Below are 25,510 nucleotides of genomic sequence, written 5' to 3'. Positions count from 1 at the left end.
GAACTTAACACTAGATTTCTCTTAATACAACCAGATATTCAATTAGCTTTTTTATATGTTCATATTGAACTGGCAGTTAAGTAAAATTCCCATTTTTTCAACATTTGCAGTAGTAGTTCATACATATTTCCTCTAACTTGCACTTGTGCAGTTGATTTTCAAAATCATGGGGTGGGGGGGAGAATACAAAAGGGAACATTTATTAAACACTTACAATGTTCCAGATATTATACTAAGCTCTTGGGATATGAGTACAAACAAGTCAGTCCCTGCTCTCCTGCAGTTTCCATTCTAACAGGAAATACTGCCTCCAGACACTTATTAGCTGTAAAACCTTGAAACAGTAGCTAGTATTAATTAAGAACCTATTATATGACGGGTCCAATATTTGTGCTTTATAAATATTACCTCATATCATCCAACAAACCTGTGCAATTATAAATTATATAGAATTTATTATTATACTTAACCTCTGGGCCTCAGTTTCTTCATCTGCAATATTATGGGGATGGAAATTATAGCCTCTAATGTCCCTTTCTATTGTAAATCTATAATCCTATGAACCCAAGTCTTCCTGCTATGAAGATGACTTTATTTATTTTACCATACTGCTCATTAATACATAATCATACATACTAAAATAATTCTAAAATATTTAATTTAAATAAAATAATATTCATATATGCTAATATTTAAGACTCAAAAATTATAGGAAAATTCAGCATTAAACAATCCCACAGATTCCATTAGTTGTAGTTTATTACCCTCATTCTTTTCTGGAAGTTAAAGTATGCATAGTATGAGGAATAGGAGGGGAGAGAAGAAGTATACAAAGGTATTATTATATTTTAAACTATTGTACTTCATCATAAATCATGATCCATTTTTTCAGGTTTTAAAAAGTAGTATAATTTCAGGAAATGGAATATATTGCCAAAAGGTATTTTGTTAATAAGATGAATTCCTGAAGAGTGTACTAGTTATTCAAAATATGCTTTTGGAAATATTTAAAAATATCTCACATGAAAATTAGCAGATCCGCTGAGAAATTCAAAGTAGGTCATTTAATAATATAAACATAGTGGGTCTTAACATGTTGTTATTTAACTATAACATTCAGGTTTTTGGGAGAACAACTTTGTATAGATGACAATATTATTTTAATGGAATTTGCTTAATTATGGAAGCTCATCTAGCCAGATCAAATACTTGTTTGTTCTGTTGTTGGGTTTTTGTTTTTTTGTTTTTTTTTTAATTTCTAGCTTCCTACAACAGTTATTGCATTTAAAAATAATTCTTATATTCTGATTACTAGATTTTGCTAAGTTGAAAAAGGAAACACATTCACTGTCTTTCTGTCCCTTATCACCTATCAGTTTTTTCTCTAATTTAACTCAGAGGAAGCACTAAGCATAATCACTTCTTTTATTTACATTACAACATGTATGCACTTTGGTCAATTAAATCTCAGATGCATCACAGTTCCTATGAGATTCTAAGACGGAAATTGCCAAAGAAGGGAAGGCTTGACTCAAACAGTCAATTTGCTTCCTTTCACTATTCATGAACATGCTAGTAAGAAAGAGGAGACTGAGTACAGCTCATTCATAGTAGATTTGTCCTTGCACTTATCCTGTTGCTACGAATCCACTTTTACATCTCAACTCACCATCATAAACTGTTTTGCTTTCTTCTTTTTTACATTCACAAACACTATGAATGAATAAATGTAGACCTGTAAGTAAAATAATGATTTTTTTGGCAAGGCAATGGGGCTAAGAGACTTGCCTAAAGTCATACAGATAATTATTAAGTGTCTAAAGCCTGATTTGAACTCAGGTCCTCCTGATTCCAGAGCCAGTGCTTTATTCACTCTGCCACCTAATTGCCCCAAAATAATGATGTTTTTAAATTTGTTACAGAATGCGAAAATAAAAATATATTTTATTCAAGGACTTCAAAAATATGATGAAAAGGTAAGATTTCTACTGGGCTAAATTTGTTTTCTAACGAAAACTCTTCTTTACTATTACTTTCTTCTGATTCACCATTAAGTGAAAAAGAATATTTAAAAAAATTCTATAGATTGTTGCATCCAGAATTGTAATTTTATCTCTGTAGGAAACTACCAGTGTGAAAACTCTCTTGACTGATACAGATCCATACTATAGGCAATTTATACCTTTAGTGAGTTACCACTGAGAGATTAAATGATCTTATGTCTAAATATGTTACAGACAGGACTTGAACCTAACACTTCCTAATTCTCGTACAGTTTCCTTATCTACATTTTTTGCAAGTCTGTACCACACGGTCTTTATATTTCAATATCTACTTCCTTTGGGATAAATATTCTGTCATATTCAATTTAAGGATGGAAGAGAGTGTTGAATTCCATCCTGACCTTCCTGACCTGATTACCTCCAAATTTTGACCTTACTCTTTTATTTTTCTCATTGTATTAGGATTAAAACTATATAAAGATGGTAATTGAAGAAGTTTCTTCTCATGATCATATCACCATCATAAGTTAGAGTTCCTGAGAAAAGAGAAAAGTGACTATTTCTGTCACAGTTTAAAGAGAATCCCTGGGTTTAAAATACAAATGAATATCTAAGATAGAAACTAGAAATCTTGACATAGAGCCAAAAAAAATGATCACTGGTGCAATTGATAATTTCTTGAAGGATTCTTTCATTTGTCTATTTCTACTTTAGACTTTACCTCATATCACAATATGCTTCCAAATATTGAATGACACACTACATGGTTTTAAAAGCAATCAAAGAATATTATTTGGAAACAATTTATCTTTGTTAACATTAAAGGCAGAAAACAGAATAACTTGCTACATAACCACAGATAAGTTTTAGTAATTTCATTGATTCACAATATCACACATAAGATCTATGCAGCTATTAAACTGAGATTCCTGTGCCCACCTGACAAAATTGTTCATGAACAACAATTTTCGTAATGGTATTATTGATAAAAAACTATATGATAAAAACTTGCATGCTGTTGCACTTAACAGCAATTTTGGTACAACAAAATTCACTTCTAAAATGATAAAAATCCTTTTAGAGGGGATTTGGTGGAAAAGAAAGACAACAGATTTCCATTCTTCAGTGTTTCTTAAGGGTATATTCAATCTCTTCATTCTGTAGGTATGGAAAAAAAATTCTATTAAAGGGGTACTCCACCTCTTCTCTTATTTATGCCTTGATTACAAATGCTCTTACTCCACAAAAAAGGGTAATGGAAATAGTGACTGGATTATCTTTATTGCCTCACAAAGATGCTATAACAATGCAAAGTGGTAAGCCAAATTTAAATTGGCAAAAAATTCAGGAACTGTGTGAACTGTCTCCAGTTCCATGTTGACTGCACTGGCTTGTCAAATGTGATAAGATTAGTTGCTATAACAGTGTTCAGCAGCAGAACATATTCCAAATCATTCTTTTTTACTTTCTCAGACTAAACCAAAAGATATTTCCATTCGATGTTTTTAGAAGATGGCTCAGCATCATTTTTTTTTGTTTTTTGTGCAGATTACTGTTTGTCTTCTGCCAGCTACAATTGGACATTTGTTTTCTGCTGGCGAGAAAGGGAATCATGCCAAAGAAAATTCCAGTGTATTCTGCTGGTATATATCTGCAGGAACAAAGCTATTGGTTGATTTTAAGCAAATATTCACTAATGCTGATAGGGTTTATTTGGGTAAATTTTCATCAAATAACAAAACCAGCTCTTGTGCAGATTTAAAAGAGCTAACTCATCCAAATTTCAAGGAGACCTGGCATCATTCATAAAAATTACAGGAATTTTAAACAAATAGTCCTCAACTGCTTTCTTTTCAATACACCTTATTCTCAGCTTTTTTTTGCCCATGAAACAATCAGTTGGCAATATGTAATGTTAAAAAATTAAAGCAAGACAAATTATGGCTACCAAAAGTAAGAAAAACCAGGTACCCCCCAAACAATTTTCAAAAGCTACTAAATAAGAAACATGGTTTGGGAAAGTATGTATTTGCACGAAACACGTGAAGGAACATAGAAGATTTCATGCCTTTATATTTCAGCAACAGGAAATTGATGCTTTCAGGTATATAATCTTAATATGAGAAACAGTGAAGAAAGGTGCACTAAGGAAGACCTAGTTTCAAAATCCCATGCTTGACATATCCCTTGCCAAGTTATTTAGCTTTTCCATGCCCCAAAAAATTATTTTTGAATTTTTTTATATTTTTCCAATAACATATAAAGAGAGTTTTCAACATGCATTTTTGTAAGATTTTGAATTCCAATTTTTCTCTCACATCCTTCTCTCCCCCTCCCCTTTATAGCAAGTAATCTGATATAGGTTATATATGAACAACTATGTAAAACATATTTCCATATTGGTCATGTTGGAAAAAAATCAGAACAAAGAAGGAAAAAACATAAAACAAATTTTAAAAAGTGAAAATTGTATACTTTCGTCTGCATTCAGACTCCTTAGTTCTTTCTCTGAATATGGATGGTGTCTCCCATTACAAGTCTTTTAGAATTATCTTTGATCATAGTACTTCAGATGATCCTAAATAATCATCATACAATGTTGCTGTTAATGTGTATAATTTTCTCCTGGTTCTGCTCACTTTATTCAGCATCAGAATATGTAAATCTTTCCAGATTTCTGAAATCCATCTGTTCTTGATTCTTTCAGAAAAATAATATCCTATCACATTCATATGCCACAATTGGTTCAGTTATTCTCCAATTGATAGGCATCCCCTCAGTTTTCAATTCTTTGCCACTACAAGAAGAACATCTTACAGGCATAGAGACATATTTGTGGGTCTTTTCCCCTTTCTTATGATCTTTTTTTGTGAAAGAGACCAGAAGAGATATGCACTGATGATCTGCATCAGTGAAAGGGATATGATTTATATGCCATTGGAGCATAATTTCAAATTGCTCTTCAGAGTGGTTGGATCAGTTCACAACTCCACCAACAGTACATTAGTACCCCACTTTTTTCCCCAAATTCTCTTCAACATTGATTATTTTCCCTTTTTGTCATTTTAACCAATCTTATAGGTGGGAGGTGGTACCTTGGAGTTGTTTTAATTTTCAATTCTCTAATCAATAATGATTTGTAACATTTTTTCATATGATTATAAACAGCTTTAATTTTTCCATTTGAAAACTATCTGTTCATGTCCTTTGACCAGTTATCAATTGAAGAATGAGTTGCATTCCTATAAAATTTCAGAAATGAGGCCTTATCAGAAATTCTAGCTATAAAAACTGCTTCCCAGTTTTCTTCATTCCTTCTAATCTTTAGTTGCATTGGTTTTATTTGTGCAAAAACTTTTTAATGTAATGTAATAAAAATTATATATTTTGAAAATTATAATATTCTCTATCTCTTGTTTGATCATAAACTCCTCCCTTCTTCACAGATTCAACAGATAAACTCTTCCTTGTTCTCTTAACTGACTTATGGTATCCTTTAAGTCTAAGTCAGGTACCTATTTTGAACTAATCTTGGTAGAGCATGTGAGATGTTGGTCTATGCCTAGTTTCTGCCATACTATTTTCCAGTTTTCCCAACTTTTTTTGTCAAAAAGTGAGCTCTTATCCCAGAAGCTGTCATTGAGTTTATGAAATAGTGTATTACTATAGTCATTTACAACATTTACTTTTACATTTAATCTAGTCCATTGATCCATCAATCTATTTCTTAGCCAGTACCAAACAGTTTTTGATGACTGACACTTTAGAATATAGTTTTAGGTCTGGTACAATTAGGCTACCTTCCTTTGTACTTTTTAAAATAAATTCCCTTGATATTCTTGATCTTTTTGTTCCTCCAGATGAATTTTATAGCTATTTTTTCTATCTCTAAAATATTTTTTGGTAGTTTGTTTGGTATGGCATGAAATAAGTAATTTAGTTTATACATAACTGACATTTTTATTATATTAGCTTGATCTACCCATGAGCAAATGCCATTTTTACAATTGGAAGATCTGGCTTTATTTGTGTAAAAGTATTTTATAATTGTGTTCATATAGTTTCTGGGTTTGTCTTGGCAGGTAGCTCTAAATTATTTTATGTTGTCTGCATTACTTTAAATGGAATTTCTCTTTCTATCTCTGGCTGATTCCAAAAAATTCTTGCTTAATATTGTCAAAGCAGATTCCCTATTCCAATTAAATTAGGGCTGATAAAAAAAATGCAATTTTATACTTCTCTATTTAAAAATCAATCAGCCTATACCTTTACACTAAAGGAAGAAGAAGAACTTTATGAATTGATCTTAACTTTGCATTATTTTCATAAAAAGGAGTTAGCTCTTTTGGAGGGGAATGGGGAAAGAACAACTGGAAAATACTGGTGATTTAAAACAAAACCCATCAATTTTTAAAATGTGTTAAAACTGACATTTAATATCAATTTTTATTTATCTATCCTATATATCTCTTCTTATATTTAGATTCTTATAAAATTGTGCTTCTTCTCCAGGAAAAAAAATTAAAATTAGAGAAAGGAAGTTCCAGGTTTTCCATTACCAAGATTCTGATGTGATAAATTTTATTGGATAGATTCAAGGAAACACTACCAACATTTTCATAGAATTTGAGAGTTGATAACAACCCCAGTGACTATCCTAGTTCAATCCATACATGAGGGAATTTTAACTATAAACTAATTAAATCATCATGTAGACTACTTAAATGCCTCTGGGAAGAGGACTCTCCCATCAAAGGGTAGCCCATTCTATTTTTGGATAACTGTATTAGCAAGCTATTGTTATTGTTATTGTTTTCCCCAAGAGCAAATGTAAATTTGCCCCACCTTAGCCATCCTAACCATTGTTTCTGGTTCTGCCTTCTTGCTCTAAATAAAACAAGCCTGAAGTCTCCTTCATGTGACATCCCTTCAAATTATTGAACAAACCTGCCATATTCCCCTCCTTATGTCTTTCTTTTCTCTAAGATATAAAGTCCAGTCCCTTCAACCAACTGTCATATGCCATGAAGTCAAGATCATCCATCATACTGGCTGTGCTCCTCTTCACACTCTCATCAATATTAGCTTCATCAATATTCTTCTTAAATCTTGATGTTCAGAGATGAACACAAGACTCCAGATGACATTCAACAAGATCAGTGTACAGACATTATCATTTCCCTGTCTTTCTGATTCCAGGCCCATTACTCTGTGCTGCACACTGCCCACCACTGTCTTGAAGAATGAAATATAGCATTCAATGTAAGCAAAAGACTATACCACAAATGAAAAGTAAAGGAATCAGAATGAAAAGAAGCAGAATATTTCTAGTTATCTATATGTTATAGTACCCTAAAAAAAAGATATTTGGTCAATGATAAAAAGAACATATACAAATCATATGACAAATGGGAAAGTTATCTAAAGGGAGATGTTTGGAAGACAAGGTTCTCTGAAAAACTGAAAAGTAGCAGAAAAGGATGATACGTAATGTTTGCTAAAATTATTCATAATGCACATGGAATTAGAATCTAGGCAATTTATCAGCTTCCTCTAAGAAAAAAAATTATTATTACTTTTCGTTATGAAGCCATCACAATCATAATAACACCAAGACCTTTTTCTAAATATAGTTCAATAAAGAATTTAGGTACTTCAAACAAAAGATTCAAAGCTTATATTTCTTTTATAAAATCAGTTAATTATATATATATATACATATGTACATACACATGTATATATGTGCACGTATGTATGTAATGACTGAAATGTGCTATAGTACCAGGATATGTAAAGGACAATTTGTTATCCATTGTTATTATTAAACTGAAAATGCTTTAACCTTATACTGCTTTTGGTGATTATGGCAAAGTCTTGGATTCTGCTGGGCACTTGTAACTCATTCATTTACTACAAATATATAAAACAGGCCCAAGAACTAAGGAAGAAAATTGTGTAATGTGACTTGTTATTCATAAAGAAAAAAATTATTCTAGGAAAATCTTCTAGTATCCCTGTCATCCACAAAGCTTGGTCCAAGGGATTCAGTTGGCAAGTTCCTTCTATTCTGTATATTCAATTCCAGACTTTTAGTGAAACATGTTGATGTGATACTTATGTGACTTTATGTGTCAAATAGGATAATAGTTGAATTGTGTGGTCAAACTCAAGTATTGTAAAAATACTGGAGTTCTTTTATATGCCATCTTGAAAAACTATTCTCTAAAACATGCCATTAACCCAATAATGGCAAGGACAATTAATATATTAATTATATTAATAGAAATAGCATTTTATGATTTTTCCTAGTTTTAAATCTATTATTTGTCTGAAATAGAGCTAAAAATGGCTTCTAAATCCAAACAGGTATACCAAACTATTGTATTAATCATCTGCACAATCCCTGTATGTAGATGATACCATGTTATTTGGTTACACTAAAAAACAAAATTAAACAACTTCTCTATCCTGTAAAATCTTTCTTCAAAGATCTTAAAATGTTATTTTGACTGGAATAATAGAAAATTCTTAATGTATGTCAAGGAAAGTGTTAGACTGATTACTTCATGCTTAAATCAAGAGCACATTGAACCAATCAATCAAGATGATAAGTACACCTACCTTTGGTCTCCTCCAGACAAAACACATTAGACATAAACATATCAAAGAAAGAAGTAGTTGAATATTAAGTTTACTTACTAGCCAGGAATCAAAGCTAAATAGGAAGAATACTTGTAAAACAATTAACATGCTTGCAATTTGAATCCCAGTGTAAATGTTTAGAAATGCAAAATGTACAGCAACAGATTTGTAAAGTATATAAAACTCATAGAAAATTAATGTCACTAAATTTAAGACAAGTAAAGAAAGATTGCCTCCTCACCCCCCCAAAAAAGTGAAAGAATTAACAATCTTGGAAGACATGATAATCAAATTTTAAAAACAAGAAAAAATTCTGATACAGGCATCCATCAATTTGCAAAGCAATAATCCAAGTTGATCTTTGTGTTAAGTAAGCAAAAGTAGTTTATGTCCAGAAGGATACTATGACATGCTTAAGATCAAAGAATAAAATCAAATTATATTCTCTGTGTAAGAAATTCAGCTGTGAAAATTCAGCCAACATATTGATGTTGAGGAAAAAAGCACTGGATGGATGTCTGGGTCATGTGCATTTATTTGTGGAAATAAGCCATGAACTAATATCTAGAACCTTGAAGTGAAAGTAAGTAACTAACCCTATGGATAGTCTACCTGCAAGTCCAAGAAAGACCTGAATAAAGTAGCCCTGGAAGGAGAGCTTTATTATTAATTAAAAGTTTTAGGAGCAATATGCTGAGGCAACAAGTGGATTTGTCCTTCATTCTCAAAGAAGACCATGGTATCAGGGAGGTAATGCCATGGCAAATTCTTAAACTGGATTTGAGTGGGGAGTGGAGAAGGGAGGGATGTTTCTACTAAGTCACCAGCTTCATTTTTTTCCTCCAGAGTAATCTGAGTCCAATGATCAGATGTAGATCAGGATAACTGGAGATGGTCGTGCATGCAAGGCAATCAGGATTAAGTGACTTGCCCAAAATCACACAGCTAGGAAATGTCAAGTGTCCGAGGCTGAATTCAGACTCCTATAATCCTTACCCCAAGGCCAGTGCTCTCTCCACTGTGGCACCTACATGCCCTTATTTTTTTAGAGAAAGAGGGTCTTTGAGTTATGAAGAACCAAGTTCAAGTTATGCCTTTCCTATCTTGCTATGAGGAGAAGATATTTAACTGCTCAGGATCCTAGATATTTCTCTAAGGCTAAAGTTGTAGAGAAGGTATAGATCTGCTATAATAGATTTCCTCACTAGGAGTATCACATACTGATGAAATCAGATTTAATCATGAAAAAAAGAAATGTAGAAGTAAAGGGTATCTCTCCCTTTGGATATGGAACTCACTTTGAAATTCTCCCTATAGATATTTTATTTTGTTTATTAGAATTGCTATTCCTGATATGTAGATAAAAAAATTTAAGTGAGAAATTTATTCCAATGTGAATCAAATTAGAATTAGCGGGGGGGGGGATTCTGTAATTTGACTTGCTATCAAAAAAAATTATTATTTTGGGAAAATCTTATAGCATCCTTCTCATCCACAAAGTTTGATCCAAGGGATCCAATTGACAAGTTCCTTCTACTCTGGCTATTCAGTTCAAGTTTTTTTAGTGAAACATGGCTATGATACTTATATGATTTCAATATATCTAATATGATAATAGTTGAAGTGTGTGGTCAGTTCACTGTAATACATAAATCCCTTGGAAAAGTGAACTGGTCTGTGGACCAGAACTCTTAATTCTAATCCTTGTTTTACAACTACCTTGTTAATGAAGCTTCAGAAAGAAATTTTGAGTATGAACCTGTATTCTCATCTATAGGTTTTTCAGTTTTAAAATAATCATTGGGAAAAATTCTAGTTCTTATTTTATTCTCTATTTATAAGCTATTTCCTACTACTGAAATTAGATGCCGAAGAGGTACATTAACTTTTAAGCTATGTGGGAGTCATGTCTTGCATGACTGCCACTTAGCTTTATTCTGATAAGTATTCCATAGCCCTGACACAGGATGTGACACCCCAGTAGCTTAAAAACCTTAGGAATGTTTGTAAGCACTTCACTCACTGCCAGGAAGAATAGAGTCCAACACTTAAAAATTAAATGTGAGTGCTTAGAGACTATTAATATTGGATGTTATTTCTTTAATGGTCTAAAAAAAAAAGCCAGAAGGAAATCAGTTTCATTGTAAAGTTTGCAGCCTGTCTGGCTACATTATATGTAAAGGCAAACTTAACTATCAGTACTTTAATAATGGAAATAGTGCTTTTGAAGTTGTGAGGTGACAGATGATATAGCCAGATGGACCCTCATATTTTTCAGATTTTGTCATTATTTTTAAAATTGTTCAAGTCTTTTTATTCAGGCACACATTATTTCACAATGGAAAATCAGGAATTATAGTCACAGATAAGAAACATGTAAACACTGAGCTGACAGAGACCTTAAAGATCAATTCCATCAAGTTGTCTAACTACGTATTTTAAAGATTAGGAAAATGAAGCTTAGAGAAATCTAGTGATTTACCCAGTGCCACACAGTAATTTGCAGTCAAGTCACAAATATTATCCTTATTCAAAATTCAGTTTTCTTTTCATTAACACCACATTAGGGAATGATATGACATCTAGACAAACAATAGAAGCATTATAGTCATCATGATAGAATTAGGATAGTCAGTGATGACTTCAAAATTAATGAGATATACAAGTAACTTAAGTTTCTTAGCCTCTTAGGGTAAGAAATTTTGTCTACCTTAGAAAAAGGTAATTTCATTTTTATTATCTCAAAATTTAAGTGAAAGTCTCTCTTGAAATCCTCTGCAAAAAAGGGGGGGAATAACTTTAAAGAATTTAACATGAAATAAGTGACTAGTCAGTCAGCAAGTAATTATTATGTGCTTATGGTATCAGACACTCTGTGCCAGTTGAGTATACATAATTTCTGCAGATAATGTAACATACTGATTTAAGTGTATTTTCTGATAATAATCCACCAGGAAATGCCTCCTCAGAAGAAAAGAAAGTAAAGCTTTATGCAAACATTAGATTTAATCAAACAGTTGCTTTCCACTGTGAAACTGTAATATGAATTTTCATTGTTAAGGTAAAGTTTACAAAAGTAAAAGGTTGCATGATTTACTTAAGACTTAGGGAGCATATAAAAAACAAAAATCAAGATACAAAAAACAAATAGACAATCCTTACCTCAGGAGGATATTTGGATTTTAATCCTTGGCTCTGCCACTAACTAGTTGTCTGAATTTGGGAAAGTGATAAATCACTTTAGATCTTACTTTTCTCACCTATGGAATGAAGGAATTGAACTAGATAATCTCAAAAGTCCTTTCAAAACAGCAAGTCTTTTTGTTTTTCTGTAATTTTAGTAGGTTTTTGAAATTATATGAAATTTTATAGTCATTGTGATCTCCATGGTAAATATGAAGAAAAAGAAAAAGAAAGTTTTCTTTGTTAATAGATGAGTATATGAATTGTTCAAATATACCTGTATTGTACCAGAACAAACTTAATTTTGACTATGGTAGACTCTCTTTAGATTTAAAAAGAGTAATATGCTATACCTAGAGAAAACAATTCATTTATACTTCTTTAATACTAACCAAAAGTTCCAAAGCATTATAATTTCTACAAAATAATTTCTACAAGTTTCCCAAAATGCCTAGTTAGAATCTTATGGAAAAAATGAATGATGCAAAAGAATAGAGAGATAACATTTGGGGGCAAATTTTTCTTTTAAATAATCTCATATCTATATATAAGATAATTTGACATCATTTATACAATACATTTTGCATCTATGCATAAATAGAAAACTACTTGAGAATCATTTTTCTAGATGAATGTATAATAGCATTCTTTTTTAGGATAGGGACAACTCTGTAAGGAACTCCCTCTACCAAGACATATTGGTACCTTCTCTACCATTTTACAATTTTAGAGAGTTGCCTGGGGGCACTGAGATATTACTTGCTCAGGTCACATAACCAGGATGTATAAGGAATACAACTTAAACCCAGATTTTCCTGACTCCAAAGCAAGGTCTCTAAGCCATCATACCTCATTCTTCATGAAGTCTACTATAACTGAAGGAAACTGATGTGACTTTTACCTGAGGACAAAAATCAAGACCTGTGGTAGATTTTCCTGAGCAGAATTCATTTGCAAAGTAAATTTAATTCAAGAAATTCAATCTATAAAGTAGATGGAAAACCCTTGACAGAGAGAAAATGCTGATTAGACAAGAAAAACAACCTGGATTAATTAGTCTATCTATAATATGAAAATTTGCACTTAACAGCTGTCATGGTAAAATGACATTGACTTTACTACTCCAATGAATAACATCTCACAAATTTTAAAAATCTAGTCAGTTATTTATTGGATAAGTCAGAAATTACATTCAACAGACATGTAGGAGATAAATTATCCAATGCACACTCTTATGGAAATCAGAGAATCAACAGTCATACTCTTACATAAAATAAAATATTTCCTCATACCATAATTTTAAATTTATTGTGGCCTGCCATTAGAGCAAAATTTTCTAGCCAAATAAAAATTCAAGCAGAGATTTGTGGAGGCAGCCAGAATAGTTTGTATGAGGAAAACACTGGATATATCTAAGTTAATTACCTCATATATTTCCCTGCCTGAAAAGAGTCAGGGTAGAAGAATTGATTGTATTGAAAAGAAAAAGGACTCTAAACTTTCTTTCTGAGAAGAAGATCATATGATCATAGATGAAGATCTGGAAAGAACTTCAGAGCCTAACAAGTAGAACTCTTTCATTTTACAGGAGAGCAAACAGGTCTAGCAAAGTCACATAGGTAATCAGAAACAGAAGTGGGATTTGAACCCAGTGTTCTTTTTCCCAAATGAATCTCCTTGTCTTGCCATTAAAATCTATTGTTCTATTAAGGACTTAAAGTCAATAAATGCTCAGTGGATCAATGGGAATAGAACTGAAGTTAATTGAAGCATGCTTATACTTCCTGATAAAAAGAGATGGGGGGGGAAGCAGTAAAGAAGAATACAGGAAGATCTAACCTCTATTCCACAAGTTTTTGATAAGCTTGATTCAAAGGAACATCTACTAAAATAGAATATCTGAAATCAAGTCAAATCAAGGAGCATTGGGTATAGAGCATGTCAGAGAAAACTAGTACCTCTGGGGTGAGAGCTACTTTCCTCTTTTGGCATCTACCTGATCTACCTATGTATCTATGAAGTTGTCAACCATTTCACCACCACATAGGCTAAACCACTTTGCAGGTAATGGAGTGATCTAAAACCAAAATGGGCAGATAAGAACAATTTGTTTCAATAGTAGCCTTTATAAGGCAAGTGTTGTAGAGCACTTAGAGTTTGGTTAAAAACAAAAGACACCAGTCATCCACTGTAATTTGAACTATCACCAGTCATCTTGACTCTGTCCTGCCACAGGACTGTGATGACTTTGGAGGAAAATGTGAGGCAGATGATTTCATTCAACTCTGCCTTACTTAAATTCAATTTATGCATAGAATCAAAAGACATCATATTCCTATTTTTACCTATCTGTAGTGACCTGCAAGTGACAAACAACTAGTGTGAATATACTGGGAACTGTAGTCTTTTTCGTTTGTTTGTTTGTTTTTGTTTTTTAGGTTTTTGCAAGGCAAACGGGGGTTAAGTGGCTAGCCCAAGGCCACACAGCTAGGTAATTATTAAGTGTCTGAGACCGGATTTGAACCCAGGTACTCCTGACTCCAGAGCCGGTGCTCTATCCACTGCACCACCTAGCGGCCCCGGAACTGTAGTCTTAACCCTGCACATAGGTCATTCGATTATCTTCTCACTGTAAGCAGTGGTAGAATTTAGCTGTCCCTTGGGTATCTTATAGAGTAGTCTTACAAGGTGTGAGGAATGGGCTAGAAAAGGATGCCCTAAAATTTATCACTTACCTAACTCTGATCTGATGACCATGTAAGGCAGGAATCCTACCTTGTGGTCAAAATACAAAAAAAAAAAAAATTGGACAAAATTTCTGCAAAAATTATTCCACTAGGGGAAGCTAGGTGGTGCAGTGGATAGAGCACCGGCTCTGGAGTCAGGAGTACCTGGGTTCAAATCCGGCCTCAGACACTTAATAATTACCTAGCTGTGTGGCCTTGGGCAAGCCACTTAACCCCATTGCCTTGCAAAATTTTTAAAAGAATGATTCCATTCACTGTCAATACATGAAATGTGTGCACACTTATAGACAAAATCACAGCTCTTGTTGTGAGAGAACTCTGCAGGTGTTGTAGCCAAATAGTAGCCCTGAGTAAAACAAGGCTGGTAAATGAAGGCCAACTAACTGAGATTGGAACAGTAACCACATTTTGTTCTGGAGTAACCACAATGAAGGGAAGCATCAAAAAGTTGGAGTAGGTTTTATATTTAAAACTAATTTAAGGGGCAGCCAGGTAACATAGTGGATAGAGCACTGGCTGAGGAGTCAGGAGTACTTGAGTTCAAATCCGGCCTCATACACTTAATAATTGCCTAGCTATGTGGCCTTGAGCAAGTCACTTTAACCCCATTGCCTTGCAAAAACCCCAAAAAAATTTTTTTAATTTAAAAAATATATTTAAGTCAACAAGCTAAGAGTGCCTAATAAAAGTAGTGCACAATAGACTCAGGGCAAAGAGATTGCCATTCCAAAGAAAATACTCTGCCACCATCATTAGTACCTGTGCTTCTACCATAATGAACCCTGATAAATAATGTACCATGATAAAAGAAAAATTTAATGAAGACATAGAGACCCTTATCAGTGCCAAAAGAGGAAAAAATTATAAATTTTGGTGACATTAATGCTGAATTAGGTCCAGACTACTAAACATTGCAGGGAATACAAGGAAAGAATGAAGTCAGAAACAGCAATGACAATGGACACCTATTACTGTAGACTTGTGCATCTCACTATCTTCTCATTACCAATACTGTTCAAATTTCCTGAATTTCAAATTTCCTAGAAGCAAATATTGAGATTTAACAGGCTATATGATTATATGGAGAAGAGACAGACAGGATATGAAAGTAACAAAGAAAATGTTTGACAGAATATTGGACAGATAATAGACATTCTAAGTTAAATGGTCACATTCAACAAAAGTAGCAATGTCAAGGCAAAAGGACTGCCCAAAGAATTAATGTTAACAAATTGTAGCACTTGCAAAGTTAGAGGAAAAGTTGAGCCAACATGCAATTTTCACCAATGGAACAAAAGAGGTGGGCACTTTTCAGAGATTTGGTGTACAGCACTGCATCTGCTCATCTGAGTCAGAATACTCACAAACATTAATACTTGTTTGATAGAAACGATGGTGAAATTCAGAAGCTACTGAAGGAAAAATGAGAATTCAACAGGGTTTGTCAACTGAATAGCTTATTCTTCTCCTCTAAGTAACATTTAACTCTGTGAAAAGTAAAGTACAAGACTTCCAGCCAAGATGGCAGAGAGAAGCCAGGCACTGTGCTAAGGTCTCCTGGTTTCCCTTCAAAAATAACATCAAAGAAATCTCTTGACAGAAATTCAATCAACAAAACCCAGAAAATGAAGCTAGGAGAACACCTACCAACAAGGTCTGTCTCAGGGGACCATGGGTGAACCAGGAGCAGAGAGCAGAGGGCCAGTGCAGGGGCCACAGTGGGGTGAAGCCAGGGTAACCTAAGGCCCTGGAGGTTTTGGTGAGTGGCAAGTTGAGGACCATGGAATCTTTGGCTGGGGAAGCGGAGGCCTAGTGAGTCCCTGGTGGTCTGGAGGACAAGTTCCAGCACAGAGAGTTCAGAGCACAGCTGGACATTGACCTGCTGGGCTGTGGACCTGAGTTCCATACTTTTAGCAAAGCCCTTCCCAGAACAAACTATAATGGCCCCTCCACCCCCTCAGACTCAGGTGTGGACAACAGAACTCCTATGGAGGAAATTGAATGGGGCTAGAAAGGAACATATATATATATATATATATATATATATATATATATATATATATATATATATATTTTTTTTTTCCTTCAGTACATGGAACTTACACAAAAATTGACCATGTACTAGGGCATAAAAACCCTGCTGAAAGGCAGAAATAGTGAATACATCTTTCCCAGATCATAATGCAATAAAAATCATATTCAATATTGGGCTAGGGAAATAAAGACCCAAAACTAATTGGAAACTAAATAACCTAATTTTAAAAAATGAGTGGATCAAACAACAAATTATAGAAAGAATTAATTATTTCATCCTAGATAATGACAATAAAGAAACAACATACCAAAACCTAAGGAATTCACTCAAGGAGGTTGTCAGGGGATATATTATATCTTTAAATGCTTACTTGAATAAATTAGAGAAAGAGGAAATCAATGAACTAAATATACAACCAAAAAAAATTAGGGAATGAACAAATTAAACCTCCCCCAATACCAAATTAGAAATTCTAAAAATTAAAGGAGAAATTGATAAAATTGAAAGCAAGAAAACTATTGAACTAATAAATAAAACCAAAAGTTGGTTTTATGACAAAAATCAATAAAATTGATAAACCTCTGGTCAATTTGATTAAAAAAACAGAAATAAGAAGGCCAAATTGCTAGTATCATAAATGAAAAAGGTGAACTCACCACTAATGAGGAGGAAATTAAAGTAATAATTTGGAATTATTTTGCCCAATTCTATGCCAATAAATTTGACAATCTAAATGAAATGGATGAATATTTACAAAAATATAAATTGCCCAGGTTAATTAAATAACCCTATCTTAGAATAAGAAATTCAACAAGCCATTGTTGAACTCCCTAAGAAAAAATCTCCAGAGCCCAGTGGATTCACAAGTGAATTCTATCAAACATTTAAAGAACAATTAGTCCAATTCTATATAAAATCTTTGGAAAAATAGGTGAAGACGGAGCTCTACCTAATTCTTTCCATGACATCAATATAGTACTGATACCTTAACCAGGAAGAGTTAAAACAGAGAAAGAAAATTATAGACCTATCTCCCTGATGAATATAGATGCAAACATCTTAAATAAAATCTTAGCAAAACAATTACAACAAGTTATCACTAGGATAATACATTATGACCAAGTAGAATTTATCCAAGGAATGCAGGGTAGGTTCAAAGTTAAGAAAACTGTTAGATTTATACTATTAGAAATCATATGATTGCGTCAATAGATGCTGAAAAACCTTTTGAAAAAATACAGGACCTTCCCAATAAAAACACTAAAGAGTATAGGAATAAATGGCTTGTTCCTTAGAATAATAAGCATTATCTAGCTGAAACCATCAACAAGCATTGGTGATACACTAGAGGCATTCCCAATAAGATCAGGGGTGAAACAAGGATGCCCATTAGCACCACTACTATTCCATATTGTATTAGAAATATTAGCTTCAGCAATGAGAAGAAATGGAAACTGAAGGAATTAGAATTGGGAAGGAAGAGACAAAACTCTCACTCTTTGCAGATGACATGATAGTATACCTAAAGAATCCCAAAAAAATCATCTAAAAAACTACTAGAAATAATTAGCAACTTTAGCAAAGTCTCAGGATATAAAATAAGCCTTCATAAATCCTCAACATTTCTATATATGACTAGCAAGATGGCCCAGCAAGAGCTAAAAAGAGAAATCCCATTCAAAGTAACTTGAGACAATATAAAGTACCTGGGAGTCTACCTCCCAAGCCAGATTCAGAAATTTTTTTGAAAATAATTACAAAACACTTCTCACACAAATAAAATCAAATTTAAATACCTGGACAAATATCAACTCCTCATGGATAGGTCGAGCTAATATAATAAAAATAATAATTCAACCAAAATTAAACTACTTTTCTTAGTGCCCTACCAATCAAAATTCCAAGAATTAATGAGTTAGGAAAAATGTAAGTAATTCAATATGGAGAAATAAAAATCAAGAATTTTCAGGGATTCAATGAAAAAAAGTACAAAAGAAGGTGGCATAACCTTACCAGATCTAAAATTATATTATAAAGCATCAGTCATCAAAACTGTCTGGTATTGGCTAAGAAATAGAATAATGGATCAGTGGAATAGACTAGGTGCAATAGTAGGAAATGATTATAGTAGTCTGCTGTTTGATAAATCAAAACAGTCCAGCTATTGGGATTAAAAACTTTCTCTTCTTATATAAACTGTTGGAAAAGTGTAAAGTTAGTATGGAAGAAACTTGGATTAGACTAGCACCTCATACCCTATATCAGGATAAGATCAAAATGGATCCAGGATTTATACATTAAAAAAAAACAATATTATAAGCAAGTTAGAAGATCAAGAAATAGTTTACCTATCAGATCTATGGAAAGGGGAGCAGTTTATGACCAAGGAAGAGATAGAGGAACATCATTAAAAACAAAGTAGATAAATTAAATTAAAAAACTTTCTCATGGACAGAGCCCAAGATCAAAAGAAATGTAGTAAATTGGGAAACAATTTTTACAACTAGTATTTCTGACGAAGGACTGATTTGTAAAATATACAGGGAACTAAATCAAATTTTAAAAAAATTCTCCAATTGACAAATGATCAAAGGATATGCCAAGGCAATTTGCAGATGAGGAGAGCAAAGCAATCCATAGTCATATGAAAAATTGCTCTAAATCACTACTGATTAGAGAAATGCAAATTAAAGCATCTCTGAGGTACCACCTCACACCTCTCAGATGGCTAATATGACCAAAAAGGACAATGATCAATGTTGGAAAGGATGTGGGAAATCTGGACATTAATACATTGTTGGTAGAGCTGTGAACTCATCCAACCTTTCTAGAGAGCAATTTGGAATTAGGGTTAGGATTAGAGCATAATTGCCCAAAAGGCCACAAAAATGTGCATACCCTTTGATCCAGCAATACTACTACTGAGACTATACCCTGAAGAGATTATGAAAAAGGGTAAAAACATCACTTGTACAAAAATATTCATAGCAGTCCTGTTTGTGGTGGCAAAGAATTGGAAATTAAGTGAATATCCTTCAAATGAAGGAGGGATGGGAATTCAGGGAAACCTGGAAGGATTTGCATTAATTTATGCTAAACAAGATGAGCAGAACCAGAAGAACATTGTACAATCTAACAGCAACAGGGGGTGATGATCAATCTTAATGGACTTGTTCATTCCATCAGTGCAACAATCAGGGACAATTTTGGACTATCTACGATGGAGAATATCATCTATATCCAGAGAAACAATTGTGGAGTTTGAACAAAGACAAAAGACTATTACCATTAATTTAAAAAAAAAAACCTGTTATCTTATTATATAATTTTGCTATCTCTTAGACTTTATTTTTCTTCCTTAAGGATATAATTTCTCTTAACTCATTCAACTTAGATCAATACATATCATGGAAACAAAGGTAAAGGCTAGCACACTGCCTTCTGTGGGGGGAGGAAAGCAAAATTAGGGGGAAAATTGTAAAATTCAAAATAAATAAAATCTTTCTTTTATTTAAAAAAAAGTAAAGTGCTAGTCAAGCTTAGAGAGATACAGGGTATTTGGTTCAAGTAGGAAGACAAATAAAATTAATTTTATGCTGATGGCAACAATCCAAAAACTTCTATGATAATCTGAAGCCTACTCGTGAGATGAGTTGAATATTTCCATTGTGTTTTCAATAGATCATCATCAATCAATGCTGAAACCTTTGGCCATTTATTTCAGTTGAAGTCAGTCTCTCCCTAGTTGATATTGTAGCTGAAGAAGAGGTTCTGAATGCCATAGGCTCCTTTTATAAATATATATATATATATATATATATATATATATATATATGTATTTTAGATTTTTGCAAGGCAAATGGGGTTAAGTGGCTTGTCCAAGGCCACACAGCTAAGTAATTATTAAGTGTCTGAGGCCAGATTTGAACTCAGGTACTCTTGACTCCAAGGCCAGTGCTCTATCCACTGCACCACTTAGCCTCCCTGGCTCCTTTCACATTGCAAAGCACCTGGTGCTGATTCTATTCCAACTGAGATTTAAAAGTAGGGGGGCTATTGCTCATACAAAAGTTGACTGAAATTTTCTCTTTTAATATGGAGGTTATCCCCCAAAAGTTCAAGGATGCCTCCATTGTCTATCTCTTTAAAGCAGAGGGTGGAAATGGCTGGCCTATGTAAAGCCCATGAAATTATTTAGTCTCATGTTGCTACAGCAACTGCAGTTAGGACTTGAAATTCACTAAATTTAGAGTTTTTAGGGGTGAATTAACTAAACATTTGACCAAATATAGAAAGTAAATTACATTATAAAATTCCAAATAGCCCTTGGCAGAAAAAAAGTTCCCCACATCTGTTATAAAGATAAAGGGGAAAGATTGTCCTATAATAATCACAGGGTTGTTTCTCTCTTAGACATTGCAGACAAGATTCTGGCCTGAGTCCTCCTTAATAAATTGATCCTCCCCCTGGAAGATAATGATCTCTGAGAAACAGTGTGGTTTCAGAAAGGGCTGAGGAATGGTCAATATAATGTTTTCTGCCAGAAACTCCAGGAGATGCCAAAGGCAGAACAGAGGTCCATTTACAAAGTTTGTAGATCTTTCCAACACCTTTAAAACTGTCAGGCATGAGAGCTTCTGGAGAATTAGCTCTAATCTTGGTTGCCCAGAGATGTTCATCAGTATTGTACATCAATTTCATGATGGTATGGTTGCCCAAGTTCTGGAATAATGGATTATGCTCTCATACTTTCCCAGTCACCACTGAACTGAAACAAATTTGAGGGCTTGCTCGTATGCTTTTTAGCATGATGTTTTCATTCATATTGTCAAATACCTTTAATGGGGATGAATATGGTCTCAAGGTCAGCTATCACATTGATGATAAATTCTTCAACTTGAAAAGGCTACAAGTTTAGACCAAAGTGGTGGGAATGGTGCTATGTGATTTTTTTTTTGAAGATGACTGTGTAAGAAATGCAGCCACTGAGGCTGAGATGAAACAAAATATGAATTAGTTCTCTGCTGCCTGTGCTAATTTTGACTTAACAATTAACACCAAGAAAACAGGTGCTTCAACACACAGTACCACATAATCCATTTGCAAAACTATTAGTTCAGAACTTCTGAATTCTGTGGTTATGTTCATTTACTTTGTCAATTGATTTTGTTACTGTTTGTCCTTTGTTCTCTAAGAAAATCAGGACCTCAGAGATATGATGCCACCACAAGCAAGTGAATTGTATTTAAATGAGGAAGGAAGGTGAAAGTCACCTGCCTCACTTTCTCCTCTAGAGTTATATGGATCTAGTTGCCAGATAAGCATCAGGAAGATTGGAAATTACCTTGGATGCAAGGTAAAATAAGATCTTTAAAAAGTTTCAGTTTGATTGAGGTAACACCCATTGAGTGATAAAAACAGATAAGAAAAAAATGAAGCAAAGAATGGTCTTTTTTACCTAGTCAAAAAAATATCAATCTGAAAGGGAAAGATCTTCACAATTTCTGGTCAGAACAGAAATGATAGCTTTATTCACTCTGAGCTAGTTTGGGACAAAACAATGATCAAGTGAAGTTAGTCAATCAATGAGAGCCAGTGGTGATTTAAGTAAAGCCCAAGATATCTTGTTAAGTTCCAGGGATGTAAACAATAATTAGGTTGATACAGGCATTGCCACAGCTAACTCAGTGTTTGGGAGTGTGAACAGAAGTATGAGAGACAAGTAGTGTTAAAATGACTACCAAACTGAAGGTCTACAGAACCACTGTGTTGACCTCTTTACTTTATGCTCATAAAATCTGGACAGTATAGCAGCATCATGCCAGAAAACTGAAACACTTCCCGTCTGATTTGTTTTAGGAAGATTCTGAATCACTTGACAGGGCAAAATACCATTCAGTGAGTTCTTTTCTCTAACTGAACTGCAAAACATTCAAACTCTACTGCACAACCCTTGATGGGCTGGCCCAAACATATATTTGCCTAAAGACTGTTTTTATGGAGAAGTCACTCAGAGGAAGCATTCACATGGCAATCAGGAAAAGTGATAAAAGATACTCTCAATGTTTCTTTTAAGAACTTTATAACTGATTGTGGGGCATAAGAGGCACTGGCACAAGTCTACCCAACATGGCAGAGTAGTTTATGTGCTCTGTGAGGGAAACAGAATTGTAGCAGTTAAAAGGAACGCAAGATGAGTAGATCTAGAGAATCCATCTCAAATGTTCACATAGATTATTTGTACCTGACCTGTGATAGAGCATTCCAAGCTCTTTTGGTCCAAGCAGTCATAAACACACTGTAATTTGACTCTAACATAGTATCATCAATTTGGTCCCCTTTAAGAGTAAAGGACAAGGGGGTGGCTAGGTGGCGTAGTGGATAGAAAACCTGCCTTCGAGTCAGGAGGACCTGAGTTCAAATCTGACCTCAGACACTTAATAATTACCTAGCTGTGTGGCCTTGGGCAAGCCACTTAACCCCATTGCCTTGCAAAAACCTTAAAAAAAAGAGTAAAGGACAACAGTCAACTGACCAATGTGCTAGGCTTTGCACTGATCCAGATTTTTACATCTTTTACTGTTCTTTTCCTTTACATTATTGTGGTATTTGTTTATAATGTTCTCTGTATTCTACCTTGTTCTGGATCAATTCAAGTAAGTCTTTCCTTGATTCTCTGAATTTTTTATTTTTGTCTATGTCTTAAATTGCAATAATATTCCACTGGTCTCTTAAATCACACTTTTGTTAGTCATTGCTTGATCAACTGGTAATCACTTTATTTTCAGTTCTTTGCTACTATTAAAAAAAATGCTACAAAGATTTTTGGTATCCATAGAACTTAACTTCCCTCCTTTTACCTTCTTAGGGCAACATCATCAGTAATGTCATAACTATGTCAAGGGAATGAGCAATTTAGTTACTTACCTAGCACAATACCAAATTCTTTTCAGAACTTTTGGGCTTAAGGCATCACCAATAGAGAATGAATATGTTTACCCAAAGATTTTTCTTCATATTCAGCCTTCCCAGCGCTTCTCAAATTTTATTCTTACTGAACATATTTACATTTTAAAAGGGATCAAAGTCTAAAATTAAAAGGACATATCCTGACATTAGAATTATAGGATACTGGAATCTCTCTGGCCCACAGAAATCAGAGGTAGCTTAACTATTTCATTTACCTATAAAACCATCCTATTATATTTAAGTATATAGATAGATAGATAGATAGATAGATAGATAGATAGACAGACAGACAGACAGACAGATAGATAGATAGATAGATATACTTATATATGTTATCTTGTTGTGATCAGTTTGAGAGTTGACCCATTCTAAATCCTTAATTCTTTCTACAATTTATGTGCATTTACCTCCAGTTGTTTCCCTGATAACATAATTTCCAAATTAACTGTTTTTTTAAAAATCTGAATAATTTCGGATAAATGAAATAATTTAAAAAGGAGAGAAGAGGCTTGCTTTAAGTAAATAGATAATATTCTGAACATGATTTTAACAAATCATAGATAACTAATTTTAATTTAATAAAATAAAATTTGTAAGCTAAGCAAGCACTGACATTTTTTAAACAATAATCATTTGTATTAATTTTAATAGTGCCCAAGGGAATATATATACATATAGCTCCCAAATTATAGTTAGGTCTCCATTCACATAATGACAAATGATAAACATTTTCAGTTCTATTTTCAGTACCTTTGAATTAAATTTAGCATGATATTTTTATAACAAAATATTGTTAAAACTCCAGGTATCTGAAATATCATTACTTTTTTATAGTCACTGGAAATTAATTATCTTATTTGCAAAAGAACATTATTTATTATTGAGACAAAAAAATCAAGATGCACCAAGTAAAGAGATCTATAATGGAATAAGAATTTGACAATCTTTAGTCTTTTCTAAATGCAAGGATTTAAATATTCTTCATTTCCTCTCACTAAACCCTGCTTACTTAGTTTGTAGAGACCAGTTCCCATCAGATTTTCTGGAACTTTTGCCATTGTTGATAGTTTTCCTTGACATTTTCATTCTCCATCACCAAACCCAATCTACATATTCACCAACCATCTTATTGAGACCTGAAGTCAGAGACTTTTTTCCTTAATTCATCAATAGTTCTTCCTCAAGGATCTCAATTAGCATAAATAAAGAAAGTAGCACTGGTTGTAGGGTCAAAGGATCTGGGTTTAAATCCTGCATTGGTGTTTACTCTTTGGAAAGCCTGGGGCAAATCATTTATCCTCTCTGTTCCTTGTTTCCACAACTGTAAAGAAGAGGGTGTGATTGGATGGTCTCAGAGATTCCTTCTAATTTAGTCTATTATTTTCCAAATTTTTTCTCTTTGGCCTGAGGATAGGGCAGAAATTCAAACTCCATTTCTAGGGAAAGATGAATAAACTAAATAAAATAGTTAAATCTGCAAATTTACTTACAAATGAGATATATCTACAAAGGCAACACCAGGAGTCCATTTCTAGAGCCAGGGTTTCCTCTCTTTTTATTAAAATAAAAGTGAATGTTTTCTTATGCAAAAGATGCCTTTTATAGTTTCTAGTACCCAGGATTATGAAGCTTTTAGAGCATAATCTGAAGGCAAGACAAATCTTAAAGGGATTGTTATATTATAGGCAACAGTTGGCACAGTGGCCTTGGAATCAAGAGGATGGGAATTTGAATCCAGTCTCTGACACTTATTAGCTGTGTGACCTTGGGCAAGTTACTTAACCTTGATTACCCAGAATCTAGGGTCATCTCCAGTCTTCCTGGTTCATATGTGGCTATTGGACCCAGATCCGTCTAGAGAAGAAAGTGAGGCTGGTGACTTAGGATAGACACCCCCCCACTTAAATCAATTTCATTTGCTTGTCATGACA

General features: G+C 33.6%; 1 protein-coding gene across 1 annotated transcript in view; it reads right to left on the bottom strand.

Moving 5' to 3' along the window:
• Positions 1-25,510, bottom strand: part of LOC141499328 (uncharacterized) — a 519,469-nt gene that overhangs the window by 389,940 nt on the left and 104,019 nt on the right. The gene's annotated exons all lie outside the window — the stretch shown is intronic.

This window comes from Macrotis lagotis, chromosome X, assembly GCF_037893015.1.
Source record: "Macrotis lagotis isolate mMagLag1 chromosome X, bilby.v1.9.chrom.fasta, whole genome shotgun sequence".
NCBI lineage: Eukaryota > Metazoa > Chordata > Mammalia > Peramelemorphia > Peramelidae > Macrotis > Macrotis lagotis.
Note: the sequence above shows the minus strand (reverse complement) of the source record. Positions and strands in the feature narration are given on the sequence as shown.